The following is an 18,811-nucleotide window of genomic DNA, read 5'->3' on the forward strand; positions in this document are numbered from 1 at the left end:
GGAAGGAAGGAAGGAAGGAAGGAAGGAAGGAAGGAAGGAAGGAAGGAAGGAAGGAACGAGGAAGGAAGGAAGGGAGGAAGGGAGGGAGGGAGGAAAGGGAAAGAAGAAAAAAAGAAGAGAAAAGTAGAAAGAATAGGGAGAGAGGGAGGAAGGAGAGGAGGAAAGGAGGGAGGGGGGAAATAAGGGGAGAGTGGAAAGGAAGGAAGGGAGGAAAGAAGGAAGAAAAGAAGGAAAGAAGGAAGGATTTATTAAGAGCCTACTATGTGTCTCACACACTATGCTGAGTGCTTTACAAGTGTGACCTCATTTAATCCTCAAAACAACCCAGTATATCACCAATAGGTGTTATTATCCCCATTATATGGTTGGGGAAACTGAGACAGAGAGAATTTAAGTGACTTGCCCAGAGTCACACAGGTTGTTGAGTATCTGAGGCCAGATTTGAATTCAGGTCTTCCTGACACCAGGCCCAGCATTCTATCCACTGAGCCACCTAGCTGCCCACAAGGATGAATACTAGACCTATTATTTCACTGGTATAGGGAACTCCCTGATGAGGAAATTCCCTCTACCAAAGCAGGTCAGCTTCCCTGCACTTTATACTCAAGAGCTGCCTAAAGCACTCAGAGGTTAACTGACAGTGTCCAACAGCCTATATATTTCAGAGGGAACACTGAAATCCAGACCTTTCTGGTTTGGAGGCCAAGTCTCCTGCACTACACCAGGCTGTCTCTAGGCCTGGAACATTGAAGGTGCCCAATAAATGCTTGTTGAATTGAATGGACTACAGAGAGAAACTCATACCAAAGAGTTCACCAACCCCATTCAAAATAGAAGACAATACAACTGAAACAAATTAACCCCAAACTAGTTAAACAAGTAACTGATGAGAAAAATAAAGGCTAATAGTCATGACATCAGCATCAATTAATCAAAATTGCTCAGAACCTCAATTTTGAGCAAACAAAAATTTAACCATTGTTAATTACTTGCCACAAGGACACCAAAGAGCCCAGAAATCCAGAACCCTCTAACTTGCCTGCAAAACAGAGAGGATGGCCAAAGGCATTACTGGGTTAGACTGCAAATTCTCTTGCAAAATTTTACAAAGAAGAATGATGGTGATTATGAATATTATAACCTCACAGAGAAAAAAAATCAAGAAGGGGTAAAACCAGTTTAAAGAGAGCCTGAAAAGATATTCAACAAAACAAAGTCATTCCAAGGGCATGTAAAGATGAAAATGACAAGACAACAAGCAAAAAAGAAAAATGGGGGAAAAACTATAGAAAAAAATCATTATAACAAAATGTTTTCCCCATTTAGTACAAGAGAAGTAGTTGAATGGGGAAAAATCTTTGTATCAAATTTCTCTTGTAAGGGTTTGTGATAGCAAAGAATTGTAAACAAATTAGATGCTTAATGCCCCAGAAAGATCTAAATAAATTGTGGCTTATGAATGTAATAGGATATTACTGTGCTGTAAGAAATGATTTGTGTGATAACTAGTATGGAAGTATGGAAGTATGGAAGATCTATATGAACTGATACAAAGGGAAGTGAAAAGATTCAAGTATACATAGTAACTACAACAACGTAAATGGAAAGAATAGCCACACACCAAAAAAAACCCTCAAAAATGAATTAACAAAATTATAAAGATCAAACAGGATTCAAGCGAAGAATTATTGTGAGGATACCCCTAATCTACGTTCACTACTTCCATGACACTATCCATCCATCTCATCCTCTGCCATCCCCTTTTTCTTTTGCCTTCAATCGTTCCCAACATCAGGGTCTTTCCCAATGAGTACTGTCTTCTCATTATGTTGCCAAAGTATTTAAGCTTCATCTTTCGTATTTGACCTTCCAGTGAAGAGCCTGAAATAATTTCTTTAAATATTGACTGATCTGAGCTCCCTGCTGTCCAAGGGACTCTCAAAAATCTTCTCCAGCACCACAATTAGAAATTGTTGATTCTTTGGCACTCAGTTTTTCTTATAGTCCAACTCTCACAGACATACATTGCTACTGGAAAAACCATAGCTTTGACTATATGAACCTTTGTCAGCAAGGTGAGGTCTCCATTAAGTACCTACAACACCCAATGCTGATGTGAGTGGCAGTGAGAGCATAGTAGGAAAAGTCATTCCTAATTCAGGATGACCTAGGTTCAAGTCTCCCCTCAGGGACATACTGGTTATGTGGCTCTGGGCAAGTCATTTAACCTCTAAATGCCCCTACACAACTCTTTGGTCTAAAACCATAGGTTCAATGCGAATAAGCACTTATTAAGTGCTAACTGGATTCCTTTCACAACCCTAGGCAAGGGAAACAGTATGGTCCCTTAACTTAAGGAGTTTACTTTTAATTAGCAGGAAAGAACAGAGAGATGTATAAATAAACAGAAAATGAAGACTAAGTAATTTCCAGAGAAGATCTAATATACAAGGCACTTAGTTAACAACAGAATTGACATTCCAGAAGGCACAGAATGGTATGTTCTATGTATGGTAGTATTGTTACAGAAGCAAAAGGTACAGTGGAAAGAGCTAAAATGTGAGGACTGGGTTCAAATCTCCCCTTCCCCCACACCATACACACACACACACACACACACACACACACACACACACACACACTAACCTATGCAACACTAGGCAAGTCATTTCCTATCTCTGGGCCTCAATGAAATGAGGGTAAACTAGATGGCCATTGAATTCTCTTCAGTTTCTAGATCTCTGATACTATGATCTGGATGCTAGAAGTTTCTTTAGTGGGAGGTCCATACACAATTGGAATTAAATATTTAGACTAAATAGATTTATATATATTGTGTGTGTATACATGTGTGTGGGGGGGGAGGATGTGCTGAAAGTTATGTTGACTCAGCATCCCACTGTTCCCAGCCCTGCTTATCAATCATTTGGCGGTGGGGGGTGAGGGGTGAGATTCTAATGGGGAAAGAGACACCAAGTCTGTAGCTTTTTGTATCACCTTCTCTTTGTCACATACCCCTATCTGCAAATTGTCATGTTCTTGCTACCTTGGAGAGAAATTGATATGCAAGGACTCAACCTCTTTTGCTGAGGTGAGCCTATCTAGATTGTCTTAAAATTACCTATAGAAGTTGTCCCTACCTTGAAACCATTGATGATCTTCAGTTATCAGCCCGTCAACATCTTGCTGCCTTGACGTACTTATAACAAAATTCTTTTAATTCTCTTTGTCCCGATGTTGGCCTCATTAACCAGGGTGAAACCCCAAATGAAGAATTTTCCTTTAAACAAAAGGACTGTTTTTGCTTTGTCTTTGTAACCTTAGTACCTATCACAATATATAATGCTAGATATATATATATATATAAACACATACATTTGTCTGTGTACATATATTCATATATATAGTCATAGAGGCTCCAAGACTATATATGTATATATACATACATATATGTATATATACACATATACATATATACATTCATATATATATGAATTATATATATAGTCACTGAAGCTCCAAGACTATATATATGAATATATGTATACAGACAAATGTATGTATTTATCGATATACCTAGCATTGTATATTGTGATAGGTACTAGGGTTACACTGATACAGTAAAAACAGTTCCTGCCTTCAAGGAGTTTACATCTTAGGGGTGATAACATCCAATTCCATACTCTAGACTCATCATGTTACAGGTCTGGCCTATGCCTCCTAACTATTTAACACATTTAACTCAGTACTAATTAGTCCTAGATCTCTCAAAATGCATTATAGAATGATCAATTTCACCAAAACTAACCTCTCACTTTTCTAATAACTGTATCAGTGAGGACGAGACATTTAATCCTGAGAACAGCAACATCTCAGAGGAAGAAATTACTGACGAGCCCTTGCCCGTGACAGGGAGAATGGCATCCCTATATTAGTTGCTTTGCCTCTTTGCTAAGATGACCTGACGCCATAATGGGAATCTTCAGCAGGTGAAAAGTAGAGTCTATTATGGAGCATCTAATTGCTTCCTCCTCTGTCACGTCTCAACACCCCACGACCTTTGTTTTGTATCTTCAACTCTATTTTTTTCATCTGTTTTAAACTTTCTCAGCAGGCTTAGCTGGTGTGTTCAGAGGCAAAGGAGAAAGCAACAGCAAGAACCATCTTGCACAGGAAATTAGTGGTAAAGGATTGATACAATAGAGGAAAGATGCTTTTTTAAAAAAAATACAAAAATATATACCTCTGACAGCATTAATTTATTTCAAAGGAAAAATACAGAAAAAGTCAACTCTGGGATCCTCCAGGCAGCAATCTGAGCAATCATTTGTCACTAACAAATGCCCAACAAGGCAATTGGGAATACATCTTCCATCCCAAATCTGACACAGGCTTGGGAATCCCATGGGGTATGGAATAGGGCAGCCAGTTCAGTTTGCTTTATGAACTGAATCACAAACAAACAGCAAGTTAGGAGAGATAAGGTAGCTACTGCTACCCTCCAAATCCCCAAAGAGCATTTGCCATACAATAGGAAAATTGAATGAAACAGCTCCATTTGTAAATTCACATTACATTACATTACATTGAGATTTACAAACAGTCATTTTGATTCCTGTATTAAGTGACTAATATGTGAATGTTAACCAGAAATTCAAGGCAAAGTCACAACCAGTGACAGTATATTGTTAATGAAGCAAAGTCTATTACAGCCACATTTCACACTCCATCCCTTAGATGCCTTGGAGAATGATGCCATGGAAACAAGAGCTTCATTTAAATTCTCATGAAAAAGCCTAGGAAAAATCCATTTGTAACCCACGTATCATTCATTACATTACTTTTTAAAAAATTTACTTTTTATGGTGAACTTAAAAATCATCAACCAACATTTCAATATACAAAGGAAAAAAAAAACTCATGTGAGAAACTGAGACCTTCTGTTCTCCCTGCAACAACATTGTAATATTTAATGAATGTTTGCTTATTGATTGGTTAATTGAAGTTTAGCTTGTTTTTAAAGAAGTATTATGTGTATATATTAACTACTTTGGTTGTATTCCTTTCTGCACCTAAAAAAATTATTATGCATTTTTAAAAATTTCACTGATATTTTTTTTTGTTTGTGTCATTACCCACTAATATATTACTCCCAGGCCTCCACTCTAAGGGGAAACTCTCTTTTGGAGCAAATATCTCAGGTGAAGAACAACCAAGCAATATTAGCCATATCTGAGAATGCATAACTCACTCTATCTCTAGTCCATTACCAAGTGGTGAGTCAAGCTCATTGCCAAGAGATGGGAGTTATGTTTTATCATCTTTCTGTTAAAATCACTGTGGTTCACAGATTTGGAATTATTGTTTATCCATGTCATCATTTTTTAACAGAATCACCTCACTGAGAGTTGGAAAAGACTTCAAAAGCCACCTCATCTAACCCATGCCCAAAATTCCACAAAAGGTCATTCCCTAATGACCAAGAAGTGGTCATTAAAGTCTCTGCTTGAAGACTTCTGTGGAGGGGGAACCAACTACCCCTTCCATTTTTGGACAGCTCTAACAATTAGGCAGTTTTCCTTTGACATCAGGCTACATTGCCTAAAGTTGATATGCATACCCATATGCATTTACTGAAATATTTAATAATATTGAACTAAATTGGATCATGGGATCATAGAGCAAGAACTGGATGGCCACATAAAGGGCATCTGGTCAATAGAACGTAAGCCCCTGAAAGGCAGGTACTCTTGTTTTTTTCCTCTATCCTCAGAGCCCAACATATAGGAGGCATATAATAAGTATTTGTTGAATGGATGAATTAATCTAGTCAAATTCCTTCATTTTAGAGATGAAAAGACGCTTCCCACATGAAGTGGAAAAAGGAAAAAAAGAAAACCCTCTCATGGCACACCAAGCCCAATAAAAACATTTGGAAGTATTTTTAGAAAACTGTCCTCCTAATTAGTAACCTTGTGGGGTTTTTTTAATCCCCTCCTCCATCTGTACAGCTACAGAGAAAACCTTCACTATTTTCCACTAAGATATTGCATGAAGTGCCTAATGCCGCAATGGAAAAATGGAACAATCGCTTTTCCCCCAGAGAGCCTTCACACACTATGTTTTCCCCCACAGTACTCAAGGACATTTCCTTTCTGTCTCTATTAATGTGGAGTCTAGCAAGGTTATGCTAGCTAATAAAAGCACTCAGCTGACAAAAGATGCTTTTGAAAAGTCAATCCAAAAGGGTGCTCTTTCGATGGCTTTATTAAAATAAAAAATGCCACATCCTTGTGAAGTTAAAAGTTTGGAGGACATTTTTTTTTAAGCTGGAGAACATGGCAAGTCCAGATACAATGGGATGTCTGTTGAGAGTCGCATTCAGCTCTTAAACAGACTCATCCACAATCACTACATGGAATATGAATTCCAACCCTCCTCAGTCAGACTTCCATTTTTTCTTCCCAATCTCTAGAGCTGGCAATAACTTCTAAGGGACTGTCCTAAAAAGACTGATTTATAGAAAAAGGTTAAAGGACAAAGAAACCAATCTCCAGCTATTGAACATAAACTGCTTAGGGAAATGGAACTAATATGCCCTGCCCCCCAAAAAGCATCTGTATCAATAGCACTGTCCTAAGAAAAATACAGTTTGTATCCTCTGTGAGATTGCAAACTAAGGTAGGTGTGTGTGTGTATGTATGTATATGTGTGTGTGTATATATATATACACACATATATGTATATATATGTATATATATACACACATACCCATACATATATACACACAAACATATATACGTACACATACGTGCATATATATGTATGTATGTATATGTATATGTATATCCAAGTGCATTAGTAGCACCCTATTGTCTCTTGGATAAAATAAAACTTCTTCTGTCCAGCATTTAAAACTCTCTACCATATGGCTCCTGCCTACTTTTTCAATCTAATTAATTGGGTAATACTCCCTATCAAAGTCTCCATCTCAACCAATTGATCTTTGCACCTGAAATTCCATTTACATTCATTTTGTATTTAATACTTCGTATACATGTTGTCAACCCCCCTACCCTCTAGAACATAAGCTATCTCAACGCAGAGATTGTTTCATTTCCTTGTCTTTGTATCTCTTCTGCACCTAGCATAACGCCTGGTACAGAATTGGCACTGAAATGTTTGTTGGATTAAATCACACTGAAGCAAGAAGCATAAATAAGCAAAGAGAGGAAATTGGGTTTCAAATTATATGGAATCATCAGGGCCTGTGCTTAGAGGACTGTAGTTTTAAACCCTTCCCCCCCAAAAATCTTAGATTTCCCATTTTAAAAGAAAAGGCTGCTTCTTTCTCAATCTGGTTTGTCCTGCCTCTTCTAGTCAGTACATCAGAAGTAGACTGAAAAAAAAAAAAACACTGGCAAAGAGATTTCAATCCAAGGGGGCCACCTGTGGGCATTCACAAAACCCTTCTTCCTGGATGATTCTAGTCATGTGTGACAGCACCAAAGGGCCTGGCTCTTATGAATAACAAGGCTGGCCTTTTATGGGCACATGAGTTGGAAGAGCTAATGACTCAGGGGAGGTTCAAAAGGGAATGCCCCCACCTTCATGACCTTCTTTCAGACAATGAATCCTATCTGGACTGTTTCTCACCACTTCCTTGGTTCCTATGAGACATGGAGTTGGAATGAGTTGTCCTGTCTCCTACCATGACAACCATGTGGCCATAAGCACATGGTAGATGAAGCATATTTCCTGCCTTGTCAAGACTAAGTCTGGCTATTAGGCTACCTCTTTTGTACTTGTTCTTTCCTAATCTTAGAGGAAACAAAAGGAACATGTCTGTGCTTAGAGGTGACTGTACCAATTCAAAGGGTTCAGGAATTCTTTGTCCTTCCGGACGGAGCTGACCGCTAGCCAAGGGAAGAATGCCCAGCCACTACTCCAGCATTCTTGGAGAAGATGACCACCGACAAGAGAATGATCCCAAACCTGACCCATTTTTGGGCTCTGAGGAAGATAATGAAGAGCTAAGGTGATGTACAAAATGCGAAATCAGCAGGTTTGTAAGCCATTTCATTTTTGATCATTTCAAGTAGTAACCATCTGACAAAGTATGACAGCAGTTAGTACTGCCACTTGTTTTCTAAGTTTGTTTCTACGAGTTGTCTGTGTTTATCGTGTATTCTCTGTGTAGAAAATAAAAACCTATCTCACACCAGTTTCATAATGCAACTTGAGGAACTGTTTGCTATACCCTCTGGCCCTGGCATTTGGTGTGACTCAGACATGAGCTGAAACTCAGGCTTTATATAATTTGTCCCAAGAGGATCAGGGTAGGTGTTTAATGAGCTGTAGAATGTGAGGAAAGGAAGCCTAATTCTCTTCTTTTTAGAGACCAGGCCCACCCATGACTGAGCCCAGTCTAGATAATGTGCATGTGTCCAGAGCAGACGGGCCCCTTAATGGAGAAAGATATGGGTACAGTGCCCTAGCTCACTGGGTTTCTTAATATGAAATAAACAAATGGGCTAGTGTAGCCCAGAGAACCCACTCAGCATGCAGCAGAATCCAAAGAGGTTTTCTCTTCCTGTTTGCCCTCCTACATGCAAACATGGTATGAATAAATCTCTCTTCCCCAATTAAGGCTAAATTTTCAGTCTTCTTAGTAAAGACCAAACAATCATTCAGCAAGAGGAGGAAGGCGTAACTATCTTCTTCACACTGCCTGTAAGGCTGAGAGAAGCCCACAGTCCTTCCAAATCAGACACCTGGTCTAATAATGCAAAGAAAGCAACTCAGCCAAATGCCACAGGCTACCGGAGATCTCCCTCCATAGCAGGCAATCAGCTCAGGAAGGCCTACTAGGCAAATAACTAGCTTCCAGGAGAAGTGGTAATTAAGATGGCTGTTTCCCAGGGAGATAACTGCTCAGATACTCCTAGCAGAAGGGGGTTAAGGTAGAAAGGTGGCCATACGCACACGTAAGTGCACATTATGGGCCATCCCACTTACACATCAAGTGAGGAAGCTGCACAGTGAACACTAAAGATGAACTTCACTAAAGATTAGTGAGATTGTGTGAATTGCTTCATTCAATCATTCAACAAGTATTTATGGAAATGTTACAAGGATCCAGGTATTATCCTTGGTGCTGGCTATTCAAAGATATGAACAAAAAACCCTCCCAGCCATGAAGGAGCTTATATTCTATAGGAATATATTGTGGAGATATAATCACTCTGTACCCCAGACTCATCGCACTTATTACCAGCTTATGCCTCTCTGTTCATGTTCTGACCCAAGCTAGACCAACCTCCCCACTCCATTCCTCTTATCCAAATCCTATGTATTCCTTCAAAAACTCCTTCATAAACTCTAGTGCCCAGAAATGAGCACACTACTCTAGGTGAGATCAGATGTACATAGCCTCGGTCTTTTTCTTGACAGATTTACACTCAGTGGGCCTTGCCCAAAGAAGACCAGGGCATTTCTAATGATGTCCTTCATCCATTGTTGCAATTTACCGGGCCTCCAAATTGAAGTTCATGGCTTTCAGTCTCTATTCCTCTTTGGTTGAACATTTATTGAATCCAAAGTTCAGTATTACTAGAGGAAATTTCCATGAGATAAAATAACTGCTTAATGTGTTTTGGAGTGGAATCATACAATGTGATATGTGTGTACCATGTGGTCAATGTGAATTTGGTTCCACTCTTTCTTTGACTAGAGAGCTCATCTTACTTTTCTTTCTTTAACTTAAAAACCACTACAATATACCTGCACTATGGGAACACATTTACATATTTTTGGAATCTACTTAGAGTACATCAGGAGCATCTTCCCCATGTAACTAGAATCCACTAACACATATTCTTGTAAGATAAATAGCTGAGAGACAGATAGACAGAGACAGATGAAGAGAAACAGAGAGAGATCCAGAGACAAAGACAGAGACAAATGGAAAGAGACAGAGATTCAGAGACAAAGACAGACAGACAAAACCTTTAAGTGCTTACTATGTACCAGGCACTGCTAAGATCTGAGGATACAAATATATGCAAACAAAAGGCCTTACTCCCAAGGAGTTTATATTGTAATGAGAGAGACAATACATAAAAGGGAATTGGAAAAGGGGCCTAGGAGGAGAGGTTCGAGAGGGTTGCTGGGGAGGATGTGGAGAAGTCCAGAGAGTGAAATGAGCTGGGAGTAAATCAGTACAGCTAGGGTCCCTCATAAAACAATGGTCCAGGCTAGAGATTCACCAACCATAAGAGTAGTGCACCATTTTTTTATATTCTCCTTGGCCTTTATAATGGAAGCTAGAAATAAATCATAAGTAGGACAATGAACTTCAGAACAGAAACAGTGAAGGAACCCTCCAATTTCCTCAAATCTCCCAACACAAGAAATGTTTCCTTCTGAAATCATGAACATTTTCACCTACAACAACATCTCCAATGATTTAAATTTCTACTTTGACAGATTCATAAAGTCAAATCCTTTTCTGGCTACAAGCAGATCATAGAGTAGTCTGAAATTGGGAATCTTTAAATATAATTTAGTATTATTAAACAGAAGAGATAAGTGGGGAAAATGACTCCTTAGCCCTTCTTTCAGCCCAGGACACCCTAATCCATTTTAAAGGTGTTAAGCTCATCGGTAACTGTGAAAATGAGGGGAAATGAGTGGACTGTCACAAAATGCAATGAGACAGTAAACTAATATTAATACCCCTAAAATTCTTGGCTTCTCAGCTTTATTGTTGCAATTTGTCATTCCCATGAATTACAGAGGAAGAAGGCATAAGTATGGACTCCCTAAAATAAAGGTTTTATTAAACCTTATTATGAATAAAAGGCCTGAAGACATGCTTTTCCTCTAACCTCCCTATCAGATGGAGTTAAAGAAACAGCTCATTAACGCAGGCTGATATTAGCAGATCCTGTATATTCAAAGGACTGGCAGATGAGCCATTTAGTAAAAATATCTAGACCGTCCTGATCCCTCAGGTTCTTAACTTTTCTTCACATCTTGACCTTTCTTTACAATATCTTAGCACTGAAAATGTCTAAAATTGTTACTACAACAGTTTCAAAAATCTAGGATTTGAAGGGGGAAAAAAAAACCCAGAATTAGAACCAGGGTGGAGTGACATGAGTTTATCTCCAGAGTTCCAAAACTTAAAGGGCACAAAAATTTATGCCCAGCTGAGCTTCCAGCCTCTACTTTTTCCTTCCAATTAGAGAACTCCTTAGGAGAAGCTTCAAGGTATCTCAGGGTCTAGCATCAAGGTCTCTGGATGCCGGCTACTATGGTTGAGTTGAAGGGGCAATTAAGATTGCTTGCTTTGGGCTCTAAAACTTCCAGTGAGAGTTCTGAGTAACCACCCTTCCCCCAAATCCACTCAGGAAGCCTCCAAACCTTCTTGGGCTAGGGAACTGAAAAGAAGGCAAAGGGGACAGAGTATGGCTGAGACAAACTTGACTTCCTTGTTGTTTTTAGATTCAGTTCAACATTCTAGCCTATGATAATTCCTTGCAATCCAAACTCCGTCATCCCAGGTGTATTTCCACCCCTTTCAGCTTTGTCCAGGGAATGCTTCTAAAATTCTCAAGATCATTCTGACCAATGTGATTTCTTCACTGCCAGGGTTCAATTAGTTGTTACTTAGTGTAAACTTCCTCCATTAATTTAACGATGGAACACAATTTGTTCCCCAAACACATATATTAGCTTGCCAAAATACAGCCAGGAAATGGAAGACAGAATTGTCATTGTTTAGATGTTGGTCTGCAGCAAAACTTCAGCTTTCTTCCAGGTTCAGGGACTGAGCCACTTTGGAGATGCGTTATGGACAGCTGATCTTTCAACTTCTTAAATATTTATGTTATACACATATACACACACACATATACACACATAAATGTAAATGTATATGTACTTATACATTTATATACACATATATATGTATACATACTTATACACTTACATATACATACATATACATTATATATAAATACATAGATATAAATGCATATATATAAATATATAATAAAATATGTTGCAAACATATATATTTCTAAAATGCACACAGTATACCCTTTCTTTACTTAATTACTATGCTTTGCTTTAGATCCTAGGGTCTAGCAGTAGGATCTTAGTCTCATATAATTTTAGTGCTAGATACAATCTCTGAGATCATCTTGATTTAGGCCCCTCATCTTTACAGATGAAGAAACTGAGACACAGAGAAGTCAAATGACTTGCCCAAGGTCACATGGCTCACAGTAGAAGAGCCAAGATTTGAACACAAACCTTCTCATCCTAGGGCCACCTTTTCTACCCACACTGGCTCAGATGTATATAGCACCCTATTGAACACTATGTCAAGTGGTCTTTAAATGGCTACTCTGCTCCAACATAAATATGGCAATACCTTGTGGCTATGTTGAGCCTTGCTTTGAAAGTCTCCTAAATTAATTAGTTAAATTACTTAGAACACCCACTTTTCTCACCTTCTTCGGCCACTGAATACTGCTGGTTGACTTGTCTATCTTAAGGTTCTTAGTGCTACTTGCTGGATTTTTGGCTAGACCACAGGTTAACAGTGTCCTCATAATATTAACTCCAAACTTCAAAAGATGAAAAGCAATTCTTATCACCATTCTCATTGCAGCTTTAAGGCCAGTTTTACTTTATTCTCATTAATGTGCCCATCTAACCATGTAACCTTGGCCAAGTCACTGATCTTCCTTGAGCCTCAGTTTCATCATCTTTTTTTTTTTGGCTAGGCAATGAGGTTAAATGACTTGCCCAGGGTCACACAGCTAGTAAGTATCAAGTGTCTGAGGCCAGATTTGAACTCAGGTCCTCTTGACTCCAAGGCTGGAACTCTATCCACTGTGCCACCTGGCTGCCCCTTCATCACCTTTAAAGTGAGGGGCTGGGCTATATGATTCCTTGTAGATCTAAAAATAAAAATCTATGGGTCTAGGAGGTATCATGGCATTGTAGAAAGACCAATGACTCTAGAGTTAAGGGATCTGGGTTCAAATACTACCTCTAATCTTCACAACTTGTATGACTTTATTGACCAAACAACCCTGATCCTCAGTTACCTCATTTGTAAAATGAGCAGCTTGAATTAGATGGCCTCAGAGGTCCCTTGAAAATATTTGATCCTATAATTTTCCTTTGCATAGACTGACTCCTTAAAAGCTAAGGGTACAAGCAAAGATTTTTCATCTTATTATTGATCTTTCCAATGGTTTTGTTCAAAAGGAAATGGCATTTTCCCATTGTCAAGTCATTTCCATGGTTACCTATTGATTTCCTATAGGAAGCATACTGTTTACACAGCCAGAACATTTTTACTATGGGTAAATCACCTTCCAGATTCTTTCTTCATCTGCAGCCTGAGCTCTGTATAAATGAGCTCTGCAAAATTACAAGAACAGAAAAAAAAATAAATGATTCATGTGGGTTGGTTTTGCATGAATAAGTGATTAATCCTTTTCTCTCTACCTTGTTAGAAGAGAATGCAGAATTAATGGTGCCCTATGCAAATAGAAGCCACTTTTTCCTGCATTCTGACCTAATTATAGGTTTTTCCTAGGCAAAATATACATGACATTTCATACAATTTTTCTGAGACTAATAATGCCACTGAAAAATAAAGGAGCCAAACTCCCACGGAGAGCCTTAAAAATTAGATGCAGGTGAATGAGATTACTATCAGTCCAAAGCTTTGGGGTTCTTTCTTCCTAGAAGTCATGGCCTTGGGGAAAATTCAATTTCAACCTTTGCTCAAGATGCCTCATCCAGACCTTTATTCAAGATAAAACATACTTGGCAACCTGAACAAAAAGAATTACTTTCCTGGACAATGTGCCTGGCAGTTTGGTGATTTAGCAGTGAGAATGCCCCCGAAAGACAGAAAATACAAACACAGATAAGATAAACTTCATTTGGAGGCAGAGGACTAGAGGACAATTCAATTTGAGAAATATTTCATGAGCACCCACTGGGTACATAGCCCTGTCGGCTGTGTGAGCAATAAATACAAAGAATTTTAACATATGGTCTGGGTAAACAAAGGCTCCACCACTGGGCCTTGGAGCATAATGTATGGGGAAGTCAGAAGAATTCTGGATTCAGAATCAGAGGACACAGTTTCAAATCACAGCTTTGTTAACTAGCTATATGACCTTGGGAAAGTCACAACCTCTTTGCACCTCGGTCCTAATCTATGAAATGAAGAGGCTGGACTAAATGATTCCTTGCAGCTCTAACTCCTGTGATCTTAGAGCTCTCAATGGCAATTTTTGCCAGCCAGTGGTAGTGATGGAACCGGCTGGGAGTCATAGCTGCCAAAGAAAAGAAGTGGGCCCGTGTGGTTTATAAGAAACTGAAGTGGTGGGAAGTCAATCCCTAACCGGGAACGCTCATGCTGCTGCATCAAGGGAGTCAGTGCTGCTGATATCCTTTACCATTCTAGGACAAAACTCCAGTTATTCTGGCCTATTCATGGCTCTGTATGATCTTATGATCTTATGACCTCATCAGCTTCCCAGAACAATTCCTTGGAATCAATTTGGAAAGGTCTTTAACTTAGCCTCCAAAGCTTTGGCCTGTTACTACATTCTAAACCTAAACTGAGCTGTAAAACTGAACCTTAGGCAACAAGACTCCTAGTTTTTCCTGGTCCACAGTTTCAGAGATCTATTGTGACAGATCCCTAAACAGTTTGCTCCTACCCACACTCCCACTTCTCTTCTGCCACTGCCACCATCTGTAAACAATTCATATGTCCTGTTCTGAGCTTACTGCCTTCTGGTAATACTGGTGGTAGCATCTGTATCACTACCATGAAGTAGCTTCCCAAAGGATATGCCATGAGCTCTTGATAGGAAGACAACAAATTATATGGAACTTGACTTGTAATTACATGTGAACTCACAAGTCTCCCCCAGGTTTTATGGAACTTCTTATACTTCCTCATATTTATTAGTCTTCTAATGGGGGTCAATCACCAGTCACTTTGAACCATGTAATACCACTGAACTCCAGTGATTCTGGAGGAGGGAGTGAGATTGATGATTTCATACAGCTCTGCCTCACTTAAAGCCAATTCACTTACACGTCAAGATATCACCCTCCTGATGTCACTGGTCCTCTTCAAGAATGAAGGATGAACAATAACAATTTTCTTCTAACTCTGCCTTGGTGTGACCTATTATAGCAAAGAATAACATTGTGCTAAGGAGCAAAAAAGCCTGGGAATTATCACATAAAGCCAATGATATCAGAAAGAAAGTGAGCCTAGGAAAGGAAGGAAAGAAAAGCATAAACGGAAGTTTTCTAGTCCCTGCTATCGAGCCGCTTACGATCTGACTGAGGAGCCAGGACACTCAGCAAACGACAAAGCACAAGGGTTCTGTTCTGTTCCTGTTTGAGTAAAACAATGAATGAAAAAAGAAAAAGTATACGAGATATTAAAAGGCGAGGGGAAGCAGCAGGTGAAAGAACAGGAAATAACAGATGAAGAGAGAGATTCCTATGGACTGAAATGAAGAAACCATTCAGGGAAGGTGATAGTTAAGATAAGAGGTGAGGGTTGAGAGTGGGGTTTTAACAAAAGTAAGTGGGGATGGAAGGTGGGGTATTCTAGGCAGAGAAGAGCTGAGAAAGGCTGGTGTGTGCTTTGATAAACCTTGACGAACTATATTGTAGGTAGACAGCTAGGTGGTGCAGTGGATAGCAAGCTGGAGTCAAAAAGATCTGAGTCTGAATAATGCCCCAGACACTAGCTAGGTGATCTTGGGCAAGTCACTCAACCTCTGCCTGCCCTGGTTTTCTCAACTGTAAAATGGGAATAATTATAGCACTTACTTCCCAGGGTTGTTTTGAGGATCAAATGAGATAACATATACTGTACTTTTGGCAAACCTTAAAGTGTTATGTAAATGCTTTATTATTATATAAATGTTAGCTATTATGGTAATTAAATGGCTGTTCTGCTTCCAACTTAGCTACAGAAATATCTTCCTGTTGCATCAGTTCTTGCTAGAAGATCCTTGCAAACAAAGCTTAGGATCATCCTTTCTATATAAGTCATCAGAATGGCTGTTTCTGGTCCCTCAGGAATGACATGTTTTCTAATCTTTTTGTTGTTCAGTCATATCTGACTCTTTGTGACCCCATTTGGGGTTTTCTTGACAAAAAATAATGAAGTAATTTACCATTTCCTTCTTCAGATCATTTTACAGAAGAGGAAACTGAGGCAAACAGGGTTGGGTGACTTGCCCAGGTTCACACAGCTGATAAGTGTCTGAGGTTGGATTTGAACTCAGGTCTTCTTGAGTTCTATCCACTATGCCCCCTAGCTGCCCTCTACTCTTTTAAAAAGCATTTTTAAAAAACTCAGGATTCTTCCACACTGTAGCTAAGAATCAGCCAGATTTTTCCCCATATTTTGGTTTAAATATAGTAGGTGAATAAATCTAGGAAGCAAAGGAAAAGATCATATTTAAATTATCATCAAGGCTTGCAGCACCTTTGAGGAGGATGAGCTCAGGACTAAAAGTAAGGAGATATGGATTCTAGAACTGGTTCTTCCACTAGCTACATACCTAGCCTTAAATCACTGAATGGGTATTGCCTCAGACAAACTGAGACCTGGGAAAGACCTTCGCTCAAAAAGGCCAATGTCCCCCACTGCATCTGGGGTCATCTTTGGTTGTCCTGACCTATGTCTTGCCACTGGACCCAGATGACTCTGGAGGAGAGAGTGAGGCTGGTGACTTTGCACGGCCCTGCCTCACTTAAATCCAACTCACTTGCAAGCCAAGACATCACCCTCCTGATGTCATTGGTCCTCTTCAAGATGGAAGGAGAAAAAACATACACTTTAGTGAGTGACTCTAGCTCTCTCTGGGTCTGTTTCTTTCTCACACAATGGGGGAAGTATGGAAGGTGCATAAAATTCTGTTTATTAGTGGCCTAAACTTAGTAGGGTGAAAAATAGATCACAACCAAGCAAGAAAATTGAAAGGGGGAAAAAAGGACCTGACAGGAAGGAGGAGATGCAAAAGAGAGGCAGTGAAGCAACATTAGGACAGAATATTCAGAAGAAGTGAGTCAGTGCTGTCAAGAGGAGCAAAAAGTTCAGGGGGGTTCAAGGAAAAACAGGAATGTAAACTCTATTGGATGTGGCCCTGGAAATGTTGAAAAGAGAGAGGAATACTGGCACAGATGATATTGTGTTGCACTTAGAGTCAAAAAGGCCTGAGTTCAATTCAGGTCACTGACGTTTACTGGCTGGGTGAGCCTAAGCAATACATCTCCCTGGGCCCAACTGCTACATTACAGCTGGCTAGAGACTTGTATCGGTGGAAAGAGCTCCTTTACAGAGGAATCACAGCTCATCGACCTTGACCTGAGCCATGAAAAGAAGGGTGAATTCAGAAGACATATTACAAGAGATTAAGAAGTGAGTGGGAGGTAAGGAAGTAGAAGCTACACTAAAGATAGTAGAAATCTAGAGCAATAACTGAAGGGATGGCAAAGTCATTCAATTCAATTAAATAAATAGTAAATGTCTACTATGTACAAGACAGCATGCTAAGTAATGGGATTACACAGCAAAAAAAAAAAAGGCAAAGCCATTACTGTCCTATTCCTTGCCCTCTGGAAGCTCAGGGTTGATCTGGAAAGAGAATATTGGTATAAAAATAATCACATTGTTTTGATAATCAATAAGTATTATCAAATGACAACTATGTGCCAGGAACTGTGTATTTGAGGCACTTGGGATACAAAAACAAAAGCAAAAACCTTCCCTGCTTTCCCTCAAGGAATTTACAGTACACACAGAGAAGACAACATATAGCTATATAAGTATATACAAAATATACTATATTTAATTGCTACATGAGTGGTATCCTGTAATGAAGGCAGCTGAAGCTGACACTGTAGAGCACTTAGAGTTTGGTCAGACATCCAAGACACCAAGGTCATCCACTGCATCCCGGGTTATCCCCAGTCATCCTGCCTTTTGTCTTGCTACTAGACGTCAATTACTAGAAGACAGAGTGAGGCTGATGACTTCGTGCAGCTCTGCCTCACTTAAATCCAATTGATTCACAAGTCAAGACATCATCTCATGATGTCATTGGTCCTCTTCCAAAACAAAGGACCAACAACAACATGGGAGGCATAGATTGTTGTTATCGTCGGTCCTTTGTTCTCAAAGGGGACCAATGACATCAGGAAGGTGATGTCATGACTCACAAATAAATTGGATTTAAGTAAAGCAGGGCTGTGCAAAGTCACCAGCCTCACTCTCTCCTCCAGAGTCATCTGGGTCCAGTGGCAAGACATAGATCGGAATGACTGGAGATGACCCCAGATGCAGTGGGAAACCTTGGCCTTTTTGAGCTAAGGTCTTTCCCACATCTCAGTTTGTCTGAGACAACACCCATTTAGTGATGAGGCTAGGTAAGAATGAGGCAAAAGATGGTCTCTTTACCTACTCAAAAAAAGTTTCAATCTGGGAGGGGAAGACCCTCAGAGTTTCTGTCCAGATCAGACAAAGTTGTTATTTACAATCACTCTGAGCGTAATTAGAGTTAAAAACCAAAAAACGACAAACAGAGACTTGGGCTAGGACTTATTATTGGCTGATCAAGAAGAGCCACAGTGATTTGAGTTTAAGCCATATTCAGGTAACTCTATTTGAATTCTAATGGGCCTTACCAAAGGAAGGAAGGAAGGAAGGAAGGAAGGAAGGAAGGAAGGAAGGAAG

The sequence above is a fragment of the Vombatus ursinus genome, unplaced genomic scaffold (genome assembly GCF_900497805.2).
Source record: "Vombatus ursinus unplaced genomic scaffold, bare-nosed wombat genome assembly UNPS02014773.1, whole genome shotgun sequence".
NCBI classification, from domain to species: domain Eukaryota; kingdom Metazoa; phylum Chordata; class Mammalia; order Diprotodontia; family Vombatidae; genus Vombatus; species Vombatus ursinus.